Here is a 6,943-nt window from a genome sequence, read left to right as displayed (position 1 = left end):
TCGGATATGAACACATATGAACTAGCATATCCCGAAATAGACGCACACACTTTGCCAACTTTAATAAGAATGTTCATTTTAAGAAACGGTGCCTTCAGGTGAAATAATTGCAAATATTTGGCCCTGACGGCTGGCTGGATTGCACCCGGGCCGCTCGCCTTGATGGGCCATGACGGGGCCTCGAACGCTCAACCCATCACCCCCACTGGCGTTTTTAACTGCTCCTTGGCTGCAGTCAGCCGCCACATGCGGCCATAACATGCATCAGCACACGTTGCAGACACGGACGTACGCATTAATACCAAAAACACGCAGACGTGTGGCGAGCTAAAGGCTGGGAGAGAACAATAGGGCCGGCTGACAATGGGACTCTGAGGAATTCTTAATATTCAGCAGAGCGCACGTCAGCGCGGATGCGTGCTCATCAACCTCGCTAACACGGGGTTAGACGGCCGCATGATTACAGAGAGCTCACAATTCAGTCCCGCTATTAATCCCTAGCTCCTACTCCCCTCGCTTCCTGTCTCCTAGCTCCCTACAGAGTGAGCACATTTGCCAAGTATCACAGCTGTCACTTTTCTTTGCTCGCTATTTCTCTCAACTGGCCGACGGAGCAAAGCTTTGATGGAAATGGAGATTTAATACGCTTCCTTTCCCGCCACTGTCTGTTAAAATGTCTGAAATCTGCACTCATGCAAATAGAAGGTCATGTGGAGGAAGGCACCTGACCTGGCTTTGCTTCCGTTGGGCGACATGTTTTATGGAGCGCTATAGATTCCTCCAATGATAAGAAAATGATCAAACGTAAACGAGCCAAGTTGATGACATCACGGTTAAAAAGTATACGTATATATATATATATATATATATATATATATATATATAAATAAAACATATACACGTATATATGTAAGATGAATGAAATGGAAAGGAAAGAAAAAGAAAGTTTGTACGTGAAAGTATCGTGCGCTCAATCGTGCCACAAAATCATTAAAAACACTGAACCCCCCCCCCCCCCCCCCCCACACACACCTAAACAGGTTGAAATGGTGATAACCGCCGGCGAAGGTTGGCAGAATCTCCTATATTCGAGTGTGAATGGAAGCTAGCAAGGTTAGCTTGTGTGTGTGTGAGACTCGGACTGGATGATATATTTGAATCCCTCGTTTATCATCCTTGATTGGTTCCGACTGCAAGAAGTCAATTCAATAATAATAAATGGAATTTTCATAGTTCGAGCATAAAAGCTTAGGGCTTTCAAAAGACGGGTTTTGACACTATTAGAGCCCTGCAGGCATGAAATAACACCCCTATAGTCACGTTCACATGTCCGTCTCAGCCATGGAATGTGGGCTGGGCTCTGCTGCTTCAGTAGCCACTCTCCATCCAGTGTGAAAGGTCAGGTGATCTAACGTCATGTCTCCTAACATTACTGATGCCTCGTGATACGCCACAATACTACATAGAATCAGCCATCATTTATTCATTATGTTTGGAAAAACTGCAGTGAGGGCACAATATTGGAACGTGGATACAGGCAAGTGTGGCCAGTATATGCTGCCATGAAAGAAAGGGGAAAGGGGGTGGAAACAAAGAAATAATGGAGCTTTGCTATTTCCGCACAAACTGTAGCGTATGTGCACGGCAAACTGGGAAAGGGTAAACCATGCAAGATAGAAGCCGCAGTGAAGGTCGCATGTCGCGTATGTAGGTTACGATGTTGACTGTCGCACACGTGCAAGAGTGATTTGTGTCCCTCCCGGCACTGAGATGCTCTCTCCGTTCTACAGGACAGGACAAGTTAAGAGTGCGGGGGGGGGGGGGGGGGGGCACATTGATTGATCTTTCTGAGATGATATTGCCAACAACGCTTGTGAAAAATAGCTCTTTTTCATTCCTCTCCACCAAGCGAATAAACAGGAGGCTGGAATGTTTCGGGGGAAAGTATTTGCTGTTCCATCAAGGCTGTCATTGTTTGTAGCCTTTTTAATAGCACAAACCAGAGGGGACATTTTCCACTGACAAGAGCGATCAGCCTGTAATTCTGATGCAGACTGCAGTCCAAAAAAAGGAAGTAGAAATATTCCATTGAATGCAAATATTTATCTTTGAGAAGGTGGAAGAAGATTCAGTGATTCCTTTCCAAGAAAAAGGTCAATCGTTTGACCTTTTACCCTCAACTACACCGGGAGACGCATTTTTAGAAGCAGTTGTCAGACGAATATCGGAGATCTCTTCCACGTAGGCCTCCAGTTGCCACGCACGGTGTGATGTGACACCAAAGTGTCAGAGAATTTCTTCCAACCCTTTTGCAACGCTGACGCTACTTTGACTTCTCCCCAAATGCTTGGGTTTCTGATTCACACTGCCTCGAGCTCACGATCTCACAATCTCATCCAGCAGTAGACGTCTCATTGAAGGTGACATTTGCTGCTCATACGTGGCAAATGGATGTGGTTGCTTGCAAAGTGTGGCCTCTTTGTCGCAGCCGTCCCGCATGAATCTGTGTCGGAATCACGGCGTTCGCCCCCCCTGGGCATTTTATAGAGAATTCAGTAAAGCACTTTCGCACGGCGACACGGCGACACAGCATCCCGCGCTCAGATTAGATGCCTCACGACAGCAACAGCGTCTGGTGTGATGCTTCAATACTTGTAGGACAGCCACGGGACACGGCCCCACGTCTGTTACGGCTGTGATACCACCTCAGAGGCTAAATGTTAGCAATGGAGAAGAGTCCTGGTAACACTGGCATTGCTAAGAGAGCTTGACACTTCAATGTACGACTAACAAGAGAAAACACGCTAACCACTGCTCTTAGTACAAAAAACAATGCGCTCAAGTCTTAAGTTCAACCTTTAACGGTGCTGCTGAAAAGTAAAAGACACCCGTAATCTTTTGATGCTCGTCTCGGGAAGTTATGCACGTCAGTGACCTCCTTTTCTTATCCGTGTTGCAAGAAGAAAGAAAAAGCCCCATTTCATCCTTTGATATTTGCTAGCACTCGGTGAGCACTCGGCCTTCTTTCGGAGTATCTGTGGCTCATACTATATTCACAAAAAGCCAAAGAAAAAGCCAAGCACATGGCGAGATGTATTCCTTTCATCAAGCAGGGGAGTTTCTCAGTACGTTGACACCAAACCAGGGGTCCTTCTTTTAAAGGGGGCCCATGATGCTCATTCTGCATGGAGGTGGTGACAGTGGAGGAGTAGAGCAGATACACACCAGGACCAGCACACCAGCTTATAGTCACTTCTTGAAAACTTCAGCCATAATGATTCCGTCATTAAGTCTAACCCTTTCCAGCGAGGGATCCATCAAGAACAATGGATGCAAGGGAGTCTTAGCTATTTCGCATGCTAACGAGTTCTACATATTTCAAAAACAAAACAAAACTGCATGTCAGCTTTGCCACATACTGGAGGTATGAATAGAAATATCTTAAAATATCATCTTAAAATATCTTGGTATAATATGTTAAATATTCTTTTTCTAATATTCTCACTTTATTCCAATAATGTTTGTACTTTATTCTCATATGACAACTTTTTCCCAACCTAATATTCCAATAATTATAACTTTAGTTTCTTTTGCTTGTGTCTGATAATATGAAGAATTTAGAAAGTTTTTTTTTTATTTTCAAGTTTAAACTCTATGCTACTAAAATGACATTGTTCTATCTCACAATAACCCAGAACATCCTGATTTAAATAAGCAATGGATGACATTTTCACATTTAGTAATACTCGATTATACCTTCTCAAGGGACAACACTAGAAAATTACATTGAATAGACTTTGGAGTAGGCAGTGTACAGCTTGTATAGATTTACTATCCGCTGAAAATGAGTCAACATGCGCTTGTGATTGTCTAAATAGGGGCTAACGCCAGTGAGTAAATTGTGTCTAAATGCTATTTATTGTTATCTGGCAATGCCTTAATCCTCATAGTCATGGAATTCACCAGAGAGGCCCGGCTGTTATTGGAATCCTTCTCCATGATTGGTGGAGCTGGTGGATGTCAGACACCTTGCCCGACTCCTAAGGCTTCCTCAGTAAAGCACTTGGCATCTCGAAAGTCTTTGGGCTCCTTCTCATGTTGGAAGCCCGGTTTCCAAAGGGAGGTGTTCATCCTGCACGGTGTGTGTTGGAACCACAGCTCCCTGGTACTGGCAGCACTCGTGCTTGACTGTTGGTGTGCTCTGACTGTCAGCAAGACAATTAGGGTTAGGATTTTCTTGCTGTAACGGCTGAGTGGCCACTCATTTTATTATATTCCCATACAAGATGCACACTGACTACTCTGAAGCATATCCAAGTTTTATTTTCATAGTATTGTCCCACTTTTGTGAGGTAGCGGACAGCATGCAGTGTTGTGTGTGTGGAGGATTTCACGAGTGTGGCTTTCCAGTGGGACACAAGGACAAGCAATTTGTGCCAGATTCACTGCACTATTAGCAGAAGCGACTGGAAGTGCAAGCAGGCATCACGTCATTTCATGGGTGTCATGAGCCAGAAATATTGAGCGCTCTCGTGTTCAACACTTTTAGTGTGATTTCCTCCTAAACTGCAGTTAATGAACTGGCCCGGAACCAATCATCATCACGCAGCCCCGTCTCACTAATTAAATTGATTCCCTAAGACTTGCTGTTTGTTTGTCTCTTTCCATGGCGACAACTGGACTAACAGTCATTGAGAACACTCCAACTCTAATCCCCTTGCTGATTCTTGAAAGGTGTCCTTGCTAGAGAAGTATGAATATCGTCCATCCGTCCATCCATCCATCCATCCATCCATCATCCATTTACTTCCGCTTATCCAGCCAACCCAAATCTCATGACCGCAGATGAGGATGCGAACATAGATGGGGAGTAAATTGAAAATTTTGCATCTCCGGCTCTGCTCTCTCTTCACCACGATGGTCCGGTACGGTGGACCTCCTTCTCCAACCTTCCCTGACTTGTGAACAAGACCTCGAGACACCTGGGGCAGGAGCCCCTCCCCCTCCCTCCGTGGGAGCTAAATGAATATTAATTGTATGAAACAACTCAAATTTGTTTTGAAAGTCCAAACAAAACTACCATTGATGTGATCATATCTGTCTTTTCAGGGCAGATCCTGACCTGCTGAAGCAAAGACCAATCAAGTGCACTTCCAGGATACTACATCTGGCTAACGTGAAGAACGTGTACTACCATTGGACAACTCTCAGAAGCTGAGAAGAACGAAGCTGTACATGGCGTGAAAAACATCCTTAATAATTCCAGCCTTGGTCCATGCGGCATCACCTACTGCATGACCCACTGAACTTCTCTGGACTGCCTGGCCAACTGTCTCCTTTTGGTGTTGGAAGGGTGTGTTCTCAATTAAGCCTGTGGATGCTCGGTGAAGATGACTTGACTTGGCAGGCCTAACATCCCCCACCACTTTTACCCACAGATCGAGCGAGGGAGCCCGGCAGTGAGAAACACAAATGTGGTGGCCCTGAGCCATGCTGGTGTTGCTACTACTGGAGCCCCGCGGTAAAGACTATCATTATCCCTACCATCATTCGTCCAAGCTGAGGAACATTTCACGGCCCCAAAGAATCAGGCTACATATCTGAACGGCTTGAGGGAGACGGCACACCAAGATCCACTGCATCATCGCTCATTCAAGACCAACCAATAGCGCGCTCAACACAGTCCTCACTCAGGAAGTAAAGGCACGGACCGAGCAGGTTAGCAAGCCTTCAACCCAAACTAGTATCACCAGTAAGACCACTAGTAAGACCAGTAAAAATAGTCACAGGCCGCACTTTGGACATCCCTACCTAAACTGAGAAGAGGATGGGATATTAGTATTATGGGATAATAATAACTTTCTTCTTCAATAATCTTCCCACATTTTCCTTTTGTAATATTATGACCTTAATCCCATAATATTTGACTTTGTTCCAATAATATTACAACTTTTTCCCCAACCTAATTTTCATGTTTCTCATGATATTACGGCTTTTGAAAAATTCTTCAATATCTCAGCTCTGTGCTCCTAAAATGACATTATCTTGGCTGAATATTTGGATTTTCTTTTTTTTTACTATTTGCATTTCTGCAAATAGTAAAAAAATCTACAAATCTACTGTAAGTATCATTATGAGAATGTGTGAAATGATGTATTAAAAAATAACAGGGTGGGTTGGAGTGTTGCATGAAAGCATATGTTTGTTGATATTCATAGACTGTTCCCAATATGGTTTTCTACCTTGGAAGTCCCTTTTGTGTCCATATGCTCCTTTTAAATGCTGGCAATGCCCGGAATGCTCAAATGCAAGCTAAAAAAAACACAGACTGGGTACAGGCCAAATTTCATGGCTACCATTTCATACCAAGCATTCCTTCTCCTGCAAGGCTCTTTTTCTTTGTAGCGATACCCCCTCTCGATGGCAGAGCAGCTCTCCATCGGACTCCCCGTTTCCATCCCTCCCATCTCTCTGTCTCTTCTATTGTTGCCATGTCTTGTTTGCTTTGCATGGATTTTGACTGCAGCTGAGGGGCAAGGTTGCATCCAGCGTTGGAGTTCATATACAAACACATGCACACTGGCACATTTGCACAGACAGGAAGAGAAAAAAATACTTGCCTTAAGAGGATTTGTTTATCAAATGTGCTGTCAAATCATGTCAGGAAAAAAATCACAGACTGAGGCAAAAAAAGAGACAGGGCTCCAACAAGGATAAGCCAATCTGTAATCAACACATCTTTACCATCGCGTGTTATTCATCTTCTATAAATAGTTCACTCTTTGTGGGAGTGAGTGGCACCACATAATTATTTGTGTATTTTTATGTATACTGGAGCTCATTTGGAGGCACATCATAAAACAAGACTGTTGGAACACGTTCACGTTGCAGAGACACCCCACCACCACGTTTCGAGGACATTTCAGGTCTGAATAATTTATAG

The 6,943-nt window shown here is 44.1% G+C and overlaps 2 protein-coding genes across 15 annotated transcripts in view; one reads left to right on the top strand and one right to left on the bottom strand.

Annotated features, from left to right (window-relative positions):
• Positions 1–6,943, bottom strand: part of macrod1 (mono-ADP ribosylhydrolase 1) — a 77,133-nt gene that overhangs the window by 43,468 nt on the left and 26,722 nt on the right. The window lies entirely within an intron of this gene.
• Positions 1–6,943, top strand: part of flrt1b (fibronectin leucine rich transmembrane protein 1b) — a 33,594-nt gene that overhangs the window by 18,758 nt on the left and 7,893 nt on the right. The window contains exons 2-3 of one of the 5 annotated variants that reach the window (XM_058063984.1): positions 5,110–5,353; positions 5,439–5,718. The exons of 2 other annotated variants lie outside the window; for them this stretch is intronic. The gene's annotated coding sequence lies outside the window, so the exon portion shown is untranslated. Of the gene's footprint in view, positions 1–4,020; positions 5,036–5,109; positions 5,719–6,943 lie in introns of those variants that run through there. 2 more of the 5 variants (XM_058063985.1, XM_058063983.1) reach the window with 2 other exon arrangements.

The sequence above is a fragment of the Doryrhamphus excisus genome, chromosome 23, assembly GCF_030265055.1.
Source record: "Doryrhamphus excisus isolate RoL2022-K1 chromosome 23, RoL_Dexc_1.0, whole genome shotgun sequence".
In the NCBI taxonomy this organism is placed as follows: Eukaryota; Metazoa; Chordata; class Actinopteri; order Syngnathiformes; family Syngnathidae; genus Doryrhamphus; species Doryrhamphus excisus.
This window is presented reverse-complemented; position numbering and strand designations above follow the sequence as displayed.